General features: G+C 42.6%; 1 long non-coding RNA gene across 1 annotated transcript in view; it reads right to left on the minus strand.

The window, feature by feature from the left end:
- The window catches only part of LOC139010589 (uncharacterized), a 107,486-nt gene that overhangs the window by 14,111 nt on the left and 78,845 nt on the right, over positions 1 to 14,530 (minus strand). The window contains exon 2 of the long non-coding RNA XR_011471543.1: positions 13,443 to 13,562. This is a non-coding gene — a long non-coding RNA (uncharacterized lncRNA). The remainder of the gene's footprint in view (positions 1 to 13,442; positions 13,563 to 14,530) is intronic.

The following is a 14,530-nucleotide window of genomic DNA, read 5'->3' on the forward strand; positions in this document are numbered from 1 at the left end:
GCCATTCATGTGTCATACAATGAATGGCAACTGTCCACTCAGAGACTATTGGATAAAGGTAGGCAAGGGGACCCAGAACAGCCATTGGCACAGCAGGAAAGCTGACACAGGGCAATACAATTTCCTTTCTCTAGAACATCAACTGAGAGAGAGGGGGCAGTTAACAGGAGGGGAGGAGCAGGATGTAGAAGTTGGAATGTAAGAAAGGGTGGGGAGAGCATGATGGGCCACTTGGAATCCAACAATATGAGGGATCAGAAACTAAGGGAAAGCAGATGCAGTGCTGCTGAAAGTGTGGTGTGAGCGTCAGTGCTTGTCTGCCTCCTGTTATCACTGCTCTGTGATAAGCGAAGAGAAAGAGAGGAAACTGAGCTTTTAGACTGTAAAGCAATTTAACATTACTTAGACATCCAAATGTGTGATTTTGTGTTTTATGAAATTATTGGTCTATGATAGACTGGGGAGTGGAAGGACGAGGGGAACGTTCCTTGACCATGATAGTTTGAGAACCACTAGACTAAAGCAGTGGGTCACGGTATAGGAAGAAGAAATCACCTGGAGAAGCCCAGTCATATTAATGGCTGAATTTTCATGAAGATTCATGAGTAGCTGTTGCGAAAGCCCTTTCGAGCCACCTTGAGTACGGAACCACCCCACCATCCTGTCGTATTCTTCCTGAGGTTTAGTTTTCTGACATTTGAGCATGTTTGTTTCTTGTAACTAAGGCCATAAATGAAAGCAAAGAAAAAAAAAAAACATCTACAGAATTGTGTTGGGACTTCTAATTTATTGGATAATAGAATTGAGGAATGTCTTTAGATTTTTCCATTTTGCTTATTGAGTTGTTATACCATTTTAAATTAGAAACGTAGAATTTAGCAATTTATTAATTTAATGACAAAAGTATTGCATGGACTGATGGACCCAGAGGAAGCCAGCCAAACAGGAGGGAGGGATTGTATGGCTCATGAGAGAAAATCATGATAGTAAAGGAGCCCGGCAAGTCATTCAGGCCATAACTTGAGTTTGTACTTGATCCTACTCTGATACTCATTCCTATGTTCCTGTATTCCCTGGATAGCACTATAAAACTGAACAAAATGCACCATCTAACAATTCTGCTGGGAATTCTTTCCTCTTTGCTTGCCAGTGAAAGGGTGGGATGTATGGAGGGCGAGGAGCTTTTTTCCTGATCAGAGACACATATGCGGGGATGCTGAGAAGCTCTAGGGCAGTGGTTCTCAACCTTCTGGTCCTTTCAATACAGTTCCTCATGTTGTGACCCAGCCATAAAATTATTTTCGTTGCTACTTCATAACTGTAATGTTGCTACTGTTATGAATCATAATGTAAATATCTGATATGCAGGATGGTCTTAGGCGACCCCTGTGACAGGGTCGTTCGACTGCCAAAGAGGTCGCGACCCACAGGTTGAGAACTGCTGCTCTAGGGAGATGTAGTGGAGACACCTGATGCCACAGTGTTATTGGTGGCCAAGAGCAGGTTAATCTCAAATGTGGGGTGCCTGCGTAGAAAGTGGGCTGTGGGTTTAGCTAGCAAAATGGTGGGATAGTTTGGAAAGTTTCACCATGTTGGAGGTGAATGACTGTGGAGTACAATCTAGAAAGCTAATGAATGCAACATCTGAACCATGAAGATACCAGGGATGCAGGTAGGAGCACAGATTACAGGCTGGTCAATTCTACTCACCTGTGCTCCACCACCTTTGAACCAAAAAATCTGGATCACTCATAAGACCAGAGTAGGAAGGAGGGCTGACATCTTGTTGTTTTTGCAGGCGGTGCTCTTGATCTATTTGATCCATAACGTGTTTAGCCTGGAAGCAACTGAGTCACTTCTGTGATTTGTTTGGGGAACAGTGGAATATACAGACTCAGGAACAGGGGAATTAGGGAAGTCTTAGCTGTGGGTGTGAGAATAGGTAGGACAATAGATTGGGGTATCAATAATTGAGGACTGCAAATGCCAGACTCAAGAGCCTGAATTTATCCTGTAGGTGATAAGGATCCAGTGAAGAGTACTATAAAGTGGAATTATATAGAGAAAGTTAATTTTACAACATAGATTTAGGCTGATCCTAGAATGATGTGTAGGATGGCTTAGGGTTCATGCAAAGGGATCTGGCACTAAGTCTTGTAGAACTAATGGGAGCCTCAATTAGGGGTGTAAAGGAGGGAATGCCAAGGAATGGACAGGAGAGACATTAGACAACAAAGATTGAGGATTGATTACATATATATTTGGGTAACTTAACTTAGTCACTTTAATCTCGGTACTCACTTTAATTGTTATCCGCAACGTATATTAAGCTACAATTCGATTAGTCAATATAAAGAGTAAGTTAAATAGACCTCAAGATATCCTTCAAGTGTTCCTAATGGAAATAGTCAATTACAGAAAAATATGCACTGAACAAATGCTGTAAAATCTCATTGCTTTTAAAAAAATGATGGGGAAAGAATCAGATTAAAATAGAAGACACAAAATGAGTTGCAAAATGTTTTAAAAGAAATGCAATTTTCTTGCTTTCTGTAGAACTAGATGCTCTAGATCAGCCGTGGGCAAACTACGGCCCGCAGGCCGGATCCGGCCCGTTTGAAATGAATAAAACTAAAAAAAAAAAAAAAAAAAAGACTGTACCCTTTTATGTAATGATGTTTACTTTGAATTTATATTAGTTCACACAAACACTCCATCCATGCTTTTGTTCTGGCCCTCCGATCCAGTTTAAGAACCCATTGTGGTCCTCGAGTCAAAAAGTTTGCTCACCCCTGCTCTAGATAAACATTACACGGGACAGACAGGTTTTGCTTTAGTTGACAGCTAAACTTTTTATAATTAATACTAGAGGCCCGGTGCACAAAAATTTGTGCACTGGGGGAGGGGGGGTTCCCTCAGCCCATCCTGTGCCCTCTTGCAGTCTGGGACCCCTCAGGAGATAATGACCTGCTGGCTTAGGCCTGCTCCCAGGTGGCAGAGGGCACGCCCAATCCCTAGGTGCAGCCCCTGGTCAAGCTCAGAGCAGGGCCGATTGGGGAGTTGGGGCACTGCCCCCTGTCATGCACAGAGCAGGGCGGATCAGGAGGTTGTGATGCCACCCCTAGTAACACTCAGGGTAGGGCCGATTGGGGGGTTGGGGCACCGCCCCCTGTCACACTCAAGGCAGGGTCGATAGGGAAGTTGCGGCGCCACCCCCTGTCATGCACAGAGCAGGGCCGATCAGGGGGTTGGGACATTGCCCCCTGTCATGCACAGAGCAGGGCCCATCAGGGGGGTTGGGGCTCCATACCCTGTCACACACAGAGCAGGGCCCATCAGGGGGTTGAGGAGCTCCCCCCTGTCACTCACAGAGTAGGGCAGATAGGGAGGTTGTGGCCCCACCCCATCACACACAGAGCTGCAGGGCGATCAGGGGGTTTGGGCGCTGCCCCCTGTCATGCTGATCCCAGTGCTGGGAGGCATATTACCCTTTTACTATATAGAATAGAGGCCTGGTGCATAGGTGAGGGCCGGCTGGTTTGCCCTGAAGGGTGTCCTGGATCAGGGTGAGGGTCCCCACTGGGGTGCCTGGCCAGTCTGGCTGAGGGGCTGAGGGCCGTTTTCAGGCTGGTGGGTGACTGAAGCTCCCAACTGCTCCTTTTTTTCTTTTTTTTTAAATTCTGGGCCAGCTTTAACTCTGAGGCCTAGGCTGCTGAAAGCAGGTTTCTGGCCTTTGTTTACCTTCTGTATTTGATACAATGTTGCGGTCCGGCTGGCTGAAGCCTGGCTGACTAAAGCAGGTTTCTGGGGTTTTGTTTAGCTTCTATATTTGCAACATAGTTGCTTAGAGTTGCAGCTGAGAGGCTGGCAAGTCAGGTGGGGAACGTTGGAGTCCGCAGTCACTGGAGCAAGCAAGCCTCCCTGTTCGCTTCAGTGCATGGCTGCCGGCCACCATCTTGGCTGGCAGTTAATTTGCATATCACCCTGATTAGCCAATGGGAAGGGTAGCAGATGTACGGCTAATTACCATGTTTCTCTTTTATCAGATAGGATTATTCTTAATATGCAATGTGCTTCTAAATAATCATCTTTAATCATAATTTGGTAAACATTACATTTGTTGAACCCATTGAAAACAGTTTTGGCCTGAATTAGAGTGCCTTTGAAAACATGCAGTTATGTTTTATGAAATTGTAAGATAGAACTGGCTGGTGTTGCTCAGTTGGTTAGAGTGTTGTCCTGTACACCAATGAGTTACCCAAAGAACATCTTATCTTTGGATGCTTGAGTTAGACTGGCAAGAGAATTAGTAGGAAGTTGGATTATTTTCTCCTTGCTCCCTGAATTCTCCTAAGGTCACAACTATACAAGCCCACGCTTTTGGTTCCAAAGTATCAGCCACCTGAACTAAAAAAAACCAACACACACACACACACACACACACACACACACACACACACATACACACACACCAAACAGGCAAATAAAACCCTAACCGGTTAAGATGTAAAATGATTGTTGGGTCCCTGATCTCCAAGGTGGAAATATGCTGAAAAAATCTGCTTACACTCTAAGGAGGGCATTTCCCCAACGATCTCTTCAGATGTGATCAAGGAAGATATAGAAAAAGAAAGGACATTTTAGAGTGAAGCCAACCAAGAGCCATGAAGAATAATGGACAATGGACTTATGAGCAATCGACTTATCAGCTATTTATGATGAACTGGCACCCAATCAAGGAAAATCTACTAGTTGCAGAATATGCCCAGAAGGATGTCAGAGTTGCTATGGACCAACTACTGCCTTCTTTTCATTAGTCTTCTTTTCAAATAAGAACTTAATGGCTTTTATTCTGGCTGAATTTTACCCATTGTATATTGACCATGTGTGGGTCAGGTAATTAAAATGTAGTTCCTCCAAATGAAAAGGAGCCACATTTGTACACGTGGACATGTTCACAAGATTCTGGACTTTGACCTTGATGTCATGTTGGTTTGTCTCTCCCGAGAGAAGAGATGAATGTGTTTTGCATATGGAAGGAGGAAAATATACACTTAGGACCAAAAGGGAGAAATATGATAGATTGTATTATTGTTCTCAAATATTCATTGCCTCCCTGTGGCAGGACTACACTTCTTTGCTTCATTATATCAGATTTGGCCACCTTCCTTGCTTTGTAAAAGAACATATGAGTAGAAATGAAAAGCTATTCATTCAAGGGGAGTCCCTACCCTCCTTCCCCACTGTACTCCTTTCACCTTAGAAAATGTTTTCTCCACTAGCCTATGTCTCAGTACAAAAAAAAAGACCTGTAGTAGATTGGATCATGAGCTGTCAAGAATATATAACATGATCAAGAAATAAACTTTTGTTGTCATGTGTTCCTAAGACAAAGGACTCATTTGCTATTGCTGCATAACTTAGCTAAACTTATTGGTTCTTTAATATTTTGACTTCTCAAAGCAAAATTTTGATTACATTGCATAGGTAGCTTTCTTTCCTGCACTTTCTTCCTAACTTTATTTTGAAACATTTAAAAACATTCAGTAGTGTTCATCAAAACATAAGGACAAATTGCTTTTATATTCTTAAAATCAACTGAAAAGTCAGATGCATTAGAATGTTCAGACAGAGGTGATCTGAACAGGATATTGGCAGTCATTTGTGTGTTTTCTCCTCACTTTTGCTAGGGACTTTTGCCAGGTTGTGGTTGAATTTATATCATAGTTTATGAATTAAGTAGAGGCCCAGTGCACAAAAATTTATGCACTGGGGGGGTCCCTCAGCCCGGCCTGCATGCTCTTGCAGTCTGAGACACCTTGGGGGATGTCCACCTGCCAGCTTAGGCCTGCTCCCTGGGAGCGGGCCTAAGCTGGAGGTCAGATATCCCTCTGGCAGCCCAGGAGCCTTCTGGGGATATCCAACTGACGGCTTAGGCCGCAGTTGGACATCCTTAGCACTGCTGAGGAGGTGGGAGAGGCTCCCACCACAGCCGCTACGCTTGCAGCCATCAGCCCTGCTTGTGACTGAGTGGAGCTCCTCCTGTGGGAGTGCACTGACTACCAGGGGGAAGCTCCTGCGTTAAGCATCTTCCCCCTGATGGTCAGTGTGTGCAATAGTGACTGGTCATTCCCAGTTGTTCTGCTGTTAGGGTCAATTTGCATATTACCCTTTTAGTATATAGGATTGGACTTAGCCTAATTTAAAAGAATAATAAAAACTCTGGCTGGTGTTCAAAGAACCTCTGATCTCTGAGATGTTCTTTTATCACTTGTGTTCTAATAATTTAGCTTTTGCTACCCAGATGGTGGACAACACAGAGAGCTTGAACATTCCTTCTTCCATTCTTGTTGTTTTCTTATTTCTTTTCTCTTTTTTTTAAATTAGAAAGAATCTACTTATTAACTTAAAGGGAGAATAAGGAAAAAATGCATTCACAGAAATAGATAAATCTATATTTTTAAAAAATCTGCCATGTGGTTTACAATTGTTTCATATATATATATATATATATATATATATATATATATACACATACATACATATATATATGTTTTTATCATTAAAGAAGCTGACTTTCCCACGGCCTTGGAACAAGGCCCTGGATTTCCAGGAAAAGTAATTTAAATAGAGATATTTTATGACAATTAGATGGCAGAGAGAAGAGCTTTTAACAACTCAGAGCCTGTCAAACAAGAAGACATTATCTAAATGCCTTTGAAAGAAGATTTTAATTTCATTCAGTTGCAAAAATAAAGCTCATGGGAGTAATGGCATTTTTGTGTGTATTAACATTTTCAATATGCACAAATAATTCTGTCATACCTTCTCTAATTCTTATCAAGTCAAAGGCTAAGAACTAAAAATTATTACTTAAAAAAGAATCATCAGGGAGAAACCAAGATGGCAGCATAGGTAAACACCGGAAATTGCTGCCTCGCACAACCACTTCAAAAATACAACTAAAAGACAAAATGGACATCATCCAGAACCACAGGAAGGCTGGCTGAGGGGAAATTCTACAACTAGAAGGAAAGAGAAAAGCACACTGAGACTCAGAGGAGGTACGGAAGTAAAGTGCAGAGGTATGGAGGTGCACGTGGAAAGGGCAACTGAGGACACAGTTGTCTTTTTCAATTGGGAGGGAGTGTCAAGCTCATGACTGCTCTGAACTCCAGTTCCTGGTGAGTCTCTGGGGACCCAGACTCATACGGGGAGAAACTGGACTGTCTGGCATCGGTCAAAACTCGAGGGTGGCTTTCTCTCAGAGGTGCTTGCAGCGATTACCGGGACACTGAGACCCGGGGCCTCTTAGGGTAGGACTGAGGATCAGCCATAGATGTTTGCTCAGTCCTGTTGATTCCCTGAGACACTCCCCCTCCCCCCCCAAGCTGTGTGCAGAGGCTTTTGCATATGAATGACCTGGCCCTTTGCAATCTGAAAATTACCTAACAAACTGCAGCTGGGTCAGAGAGACTCAGAATTTCCAAAAGAAGGCCCAAAGCCCCACAGCAGCTTGCATTGCTTCACAGCTGGGCCTCATCTAGGCACCTCCAAACCCCAAACAAAAAAGAGGAATCTGCAGATCTCTCCATAGCTCCTGCTGGGTAGCCTCAGGCAGAGGCTAAATTGGCACTTCTTGGATCTTTTAGAGATCCAAGAGCCAGTGTACCCAGTGGTCAGAGTGGGACCATCCAGATTACAACTCCTCAGATCCATAAGGAACACACTCAGGGGGCAGACTCAGTGAGCACCAAAGCCCCACTGAAGCAAGTCTTGCCCCAGAAGGGTGTCTCCAGCACAGAAGTTCTCCCACTGTAGACACAGCTGATTCTCACAGCCAAATTGGCCTGGAGGTCAAATCCTCCCCGTGATACCTACAACAATCAAGACTTAACTACAACAAGACTGTGCACACAGCCCACAAAGGGGTGCACCAAGAGTGTCCACCTCAGGTAATCGGGGAGGCTGAGCCACTGGGCTGTATAGAACACCTAGCACAGAAAGCCTCTCTATCAACACAAGGAAGCATAAAAAATGCAGAGACAAAGAAACAGGTCACAAATGACAGAAATGGAGGAAAGCAAACTACTGGATATAGAGTTCAAAACCACACTTTTAAGGTTTTTCAAGAATTCTCTAGAAATCGCTCATAAACTTAGTGAGACCCTCAAGAAATCTAGTGAAACCCCTGAGGATATGAAAAAGGACCAACTAGAAATTAAGCATACACTGACTGAAATAAAGAATATTATACAGAGTTCCAACAGCAGACTAGAGGATTGCAAGAATCAAGTCAAAGATTTGAAATACGAAGAAGCAAAAAACACCCAACCAGAAAAACAGAAAGAAAAAAGAATCCAAAATATGAAGATAGTGTAAGGAGCCTCTGGGACAACTTCAAGCATACCAACATCCGAATTATGGGGGTGCCAGAAGAAGAGAGAGAGAGCAAGATATTGAAAACCTATTTGAAGAAATAATGACAGAAAACTTCTCCTACCTGGTAAAAGAAATAGACTTACAAGTCCAGGAAGTGCAGAGAACCCCAAACGAAAGGAATCCAAAGAGGACCACACCAAAACACATCATAATTAAAATGCCAAGAGCAAAAGACAAAGAGAGAATCTTAAAGGCAGCAAGAGAAAAAAAGTCAGTTACCTATAAGAGAGTACCCATACAACTGTCAGCTGATTTCTCAACAGAAACTATGCAGGCCAGAAGGGAGTGGCAAGAAATATTTAAAGTGATGAATAGCAAGAACCTACAACCAAGATTACTTTATCCAGAAAGCTATCATTCAGTAGTGAAGGTCAGATAAAGTGCTTCACAGATAAGAAAAACCTAAAGGAGTTCATCACCACCAAACCAGTATTATATGAAATGCTGAAAGGTATCCTTTAAGAAGAGGAAGAAGAAGAAAAAGGTAAAGATAAGAAATTATGAACAACAAATACGCATCTATCAACAAGTGAATCTAAAAATCAAGTGAATGAATAATCTGATGAACAGAATAAACTGGTGAATATAATAGAATCAGGGGCATAGAAAGGGAATTGACTGACTATTCTTGGGGCGGGGTAAAGGGTGTGGGGGTGCGGAAAGAGACTGGACAAAAATCGTACACCTATGGATGAGGACAGTGGGGGGGGGAGTAAGGGCAGAGGTTGGGGTGGGAACTGGGTGGAGGGGTTCTATGGGGGGAAAAAAGAGGAACAACTGTAATAATCTGAACAATAAAGATTTAATTTAAAAAAACACACAAACAAAAAAGAGAATCATCAGAAAAATACATGAGTTATATTTATTTGGGATATTAGCCGATCAATTAATTGCTTAGTCAATAATTTAGTTATTTTCTTTTTAGGCACTTATACCTAGCACTAAGGACAAATACAATGAAAACCAAAATATAATCTCTGTGTAAGTCAATTTCCTTCTAATAATTTTAGGGTAAATAAGTGAATTTTAAAAATTTTGGTACAGTAACTTTATTCTGAACTGTTGGTGAATGTAGCTTTCTCTTGACTTTCTCCAAAAGGCATATTGCTTTGGCTTTAGATTTAATTTTACAAAGTAATGTTTCCTAGCTTTATAATAAGCCAAATACTTCATTTCTGAGGGAGTTAATGAAAACAGATAGTAGATATTCATGTTTCAGTTCCTAAAAATTCCTTTAGATGTCTCTGTTTAATATCTCAAGAGAATTAGGCAATTGGGAAAGACGCTGCCTGGAGCTGGCTTTTTAACAAGTTGAGTTTGTCCTTTAAGGATAAACAAGGCTTTTCAAAAACAGAATTTGACAAAGTTAATGAAAGAAAAATGTGGATGACAGTATGCAGACATATCATTACCACTTTATAGTGTTTATAAGGCCCCCAAATCATTTAGATTTGGGGAAATGTCCTTTTCTACTTAGTTTGCAAGAAATTCTGTTGCATAATACAATTTTATTACTGTTTGGTTTTATAGTATAACTCGTGTTTTTATTAGAAGATATCCATTGAAACTCAAGTGACAAAAATTATGTCTATATATTCTTTATCCTATGACTAGACTTTTTAAAGGATATGAAATATTAAAACGACTCTGCTTTATTATATGCATGCACATATCTCTTAGAAAGATAAACATGCTAGGATACAGTGATCTGTTTGTAAGGAAAAAAGACATCTGAAAATGTTATTAGACTTGTGGTTAAGTGGGGTGGATTCAATACATACACTTTACCTTCCTTCTCTACCAAATCCTAACTAAATTGATAATAAAAGTATAAAAACGCATAATCCAAAGGACAAAGACAATATGGGAAGATATTATTTAAAAAGTCACCAAGCCCCGATTGGTTTGGCTCAGTGGATAGAGCGTCGGCCTGCAGACTCAACGGTCCCGGGTTTGATTCCAGTCAAGGGCACGTCTCCAGTGGGGAGTGTGCTGGAGGCAGCTGATGGATGTTTCTCTCTCATCGATGTTTCTAACTCCCTATTCCTCTCTTTTTCTCTCTGTAAAAAATCAATAAAATACATTAAAAAAAATAAAGTCACCAAAATTTTGGCAGATGGAAGAGCAGAGTGAAAAAAGCTAAAAAGTACAGATGGGGGTGATAGAAAGTAGGCCACAGAACTCCATAAGGCACCAAGTTCCTCTGAAGGAAAAAGGTAGGAGTGAAGATAAAATTATCAGGCTTTGCTCCTCAAAATATTGCCCACCATACCTTCTGTTAGCCCCACTAAGTCAAAGGTTGAGAACTGGACAGCCTATCAACCACCCCTTCTCCCAACCCCTGTAGCAGACAGAAGGTTTACATCTTCAGTTTACAACCAAAGAAAGTTTGGGTTTGGGGGCCTCTGAAATAGTAGAATAAAAGATGAGATAATATACTGATGAAAGAGGACTTAAGTGCTTAAGTGAACATCTAAATAGTATCTATCTATCTATCTATCTATCTAGCTATCTATCTATCTATCTATCGCCAGCAACAGGAACACCGTAATGACCAGAACGACCGGGTCACTATGATGCCCACTGCTGCTAGCGAACTGGCCCGATTGGGGGGTGGGGCTGGAGGCCAACGCCCCCACGGCCCTTCCCCCAGGCCGACCTCCCCCCGGATTGGCCGGCCCTGCCCCTGATCGCCTCCCCACCCCAATAGGAAGCAGAGCCGGCCAACCTCCTGCAGCTCCTCCCCCTGGCTGGCCCTGCCCCTAATGGGCCCCCACCACCCCAATCAGCCTGCAGCCCCTCCCCATGGCCAGCCCTGCTCCTGATTGCCCTCCTACCCCAATAGGGGGCGAGTCTGACCGGCCAACCTCCTGTAAGCCCTCCCTCCGGCCAGCCCTGCCCCTGATGGGCCCCCCACTCTGATCAGGGGCAGGGCCGGCCAGCCAACCACCTATGGCCCCTCCCCCAGGCTGCTGACTCCCAATCGGCCTCCCCACCCCATTTGGGGGAGAGGCCAACCAGCCCACTGCCCACAGCTCCTTCCCATGGCCACCCCCCCCAGTTGCCCCCCCCAATCGGGGGTGGGGCCCATCAGCCAATTGCCCACGGTCCCTCCCCCCAGCTGGCCTGGCCCTGATTGGCCTGATTGGCCCAATTGGGGCCAGCCAGCTGGCCAACCTTTCGCCGTCTCCTCCTCCTGACAGGCCTGGCCCCGATCTGCTGATTTGGGCTGAGCTGGCCAGACCCCACTCATGCACGAATTTGTGCACTGTGCCTCTAGTATATTGATAACCCCTTAGTCTTCTCCCCTTTTCAACATGTGGAAGGTGGGCAGTGATGCCTTAGAACCAACAGGTAGTTCATTGGCAAATTTCTTTTTGGAGTACTTGATTGACTCAAGAAACATAATCTATAGTTTCTGACATTTATGGGTTCTGACTACCCTTCAACGAAGCCCACCAATTGAAATATTCTTCCACCCAAGCAGAATTATCAATATGATCACTTGATATATGAAGGAAGCATCTCATATGAGTCAGAGATGAGAACAATGTGAAAGGAACTCAGAAGAGAGAAGGCAATGTAGAAGCAGAAGGAAAAAAGATAAAATAAAGAATCATTAATATTTATAGGGACTCAGGGAATATATTTTACTCTTGAAGAAATAATAAGTTTAAAAATTCATAGAATACGAATGTCATAAGTAAAAATTTTTAGCAGAAGTAAAACATTTAATACAAATATTAAATATAAAGTAAGAACTCTTAAAAAAAATTAGAACAAAAAAAGATAAAACAAATAGGAAAGAAAACATTTTTAAAAATTAGTGGGCCAATCAAGGGCAAAATATTCAACTAGTATATCTTTGAGAAAGAGAAGGAAAAGCAAAGAAATGGAGGAAAAAAGATTTAAAAAATAGTGTGAGAAAACTTCCAAGTATTGAAAGCTCTGAATTTCAAGGCTGAAAGAGTTCTCTCAGTCCTCAGAAATAAATGGGGAAGGGGGTGGGAGGGGGCGGGAAGACATCATCAACACATAACATCATGACGTTTTAAAATCTCAAGGATCCAAAGAAGATCCTGAAAGTGGCCAGACAAAAATAACAGGTCATATTCTAAAGATGATAATCAATGAAGCAGTCCCCTCAAAATCCTGAAGAAAAAGGAAGTGCAACCTAGAATCCTATCTCAACCAAGTTATCCATCAACTGTGAATGTAGGATAGTATTTTCAGGTCTGAGGGATCTTTAAAAAATGGATCATCTGTGTACTTTCTCAAGATGCTACTGAGGACCTGCTTCACTAAAAAGGACCAAACAGAAAGGAAGGAAGGCCATGGCTCTGGCCAGGTATAATGGGCTATGAAACAGGAGCGAGATGTGGGGTCCATCTAGGTCAGTGGTTCTCAATCTGTGGGTCACGACCCCTTTGGCGGTCGAATGACCCTTTTACAGGGGACGCGTAAGACCATCCTGCATATCAGATATTTACATTACGATTCATAACAGTAGCAACATTACAGTTATAAAGTAGCAACGAAAATAATTTTATGGTTGGGTCACAACATGAGGAACTGTATTTAAAGGGCCAGAAGGTTGAGAACCACTGATCTAGGTGATAGTGAAGGGAAGTCCCAGCATGAGAGCTGTGTAATAGATTGTAGAACAATCAGTTCAGATTAGAAATTAGCCCAGAGGACATCAGGAGGTATGCTTCCAAAGTAAAAGTGGAACTGGTGTTGTGCATTTGCCTGCTGAAAATTATGTATGAGTCCAATAAGTCCAAATCAGGGATGTAATCAAAACACTATTTTTTTGTCTTCCATGTTGCTTTATAGCTTTTTAGTAACCAATACATAATGCACCTCCCCACCCCACTGTGAACAATCTTTCTTCTTTTTCCTTTGAACAAAATAGATTGCATTTTCCAGCCTCTCTTGCTGTTAGTTACATGTGGCCATGTGACTGACTGTGTTCTGGCCAATGGAACTTTGGGACCTACCTCATAAAAATTCCCGCTTCGTATTCTTTTTCCTTCTAGCAGACTTCATGCAGAAGTGACCCAGGACAATGGTGAAGCCATAAAGTAGAGACTAGGTTTCTGAGTCATTGGCACAGGCACCTGCTAATCAAGAACAAGACATTTCATGTGGTCCAAAAATAAACAGCTATTGTCATATCATGCAAAACATTTAGCAAAACTGTTCTCTGGAGACTTGCAAGGGAGACCATGGCTCTATTCAGCCTCTAGCTTTGGGGAAGGGTTTGGGAAAAATCATAGTGCTAGACATTGCCATGTGATTTCAGCAAAGTCTTACTGAAAAGGAGGTGAGCCGAAACCGGTTTGGCTCAGTGGATAGAGCGTCAGCCTGCGGACTGAAAGGTCCCAGGTTCTATTCCGGTCAAGGGCATGTACCTGGGTTGCGGGCACATCTCCAGTGGGAGATGTGCAGGAGGCAGCTGATCGATGTTTCTCTCTCATCGATGTTTCTAACTCTCTATCTCTCTCCTTTCCTCTCTGTAAAAAATCAATAAAATATATTTAAAAAAAAAGAAAAGAAAAGGAGGTGAACTCAGGAAAGAATTGGCAAGTTGAAAGGAGAAATGAAAGCGAATAGAGAAAGACTAGAAGTTTGAGCCCTTGAATTTGAGACCTTCAATCTCAAATATATTCTCAACAAGTAAATGAGAATATCCCATCCCAGACTATAACTAAAATTCTGCATTTGGTTTAACACTCAGGCTCCACCCCCACCTGAGGCAGACCAGCTGCTTTCTGTGGGAGAGGGGCAGGTATTTTTGCTATCCTTCATGCCCACATATTCGCCACTTGCAAGCTGTTATTACTGATGCTATGGGTTATGGGAACAGAGCTCAGTGGGAGGAAGGGAATAGGGGGAAAATAATTTCATACTAGCCCTGCTTCTGTTGTAAAAGAAGCAAATGTTTGAAGCTGATTTTCCTCTTTGGGCTGCTTTGCAAATAGCATGACTCCATTGTCCAAGTTAACCAACTGCCTGGCACTCCTTGCTCTAAATCTGTCAGTCCTCTCATCTCTCATTCCAGGATTTTGAACCCTCCAAGTTGTCC

Source organism: Myotis yumanensis, unplaced genomic scaffold, assembly GCF_028538775.1.
Source record: "Myotis yumanensis isolate MYYU_CA2020_CCGP unplaced genomic scaffold, mMyoYum1.0.hap1 SCAF_5, whole genome shotgun sequence".
Taxonomy (NCBI): Eukaryota; Metazoa; Chordata; class Mammalia; order Chiroptera; family Vespertilionidae; genus Myotis; species Myotis yumanensis.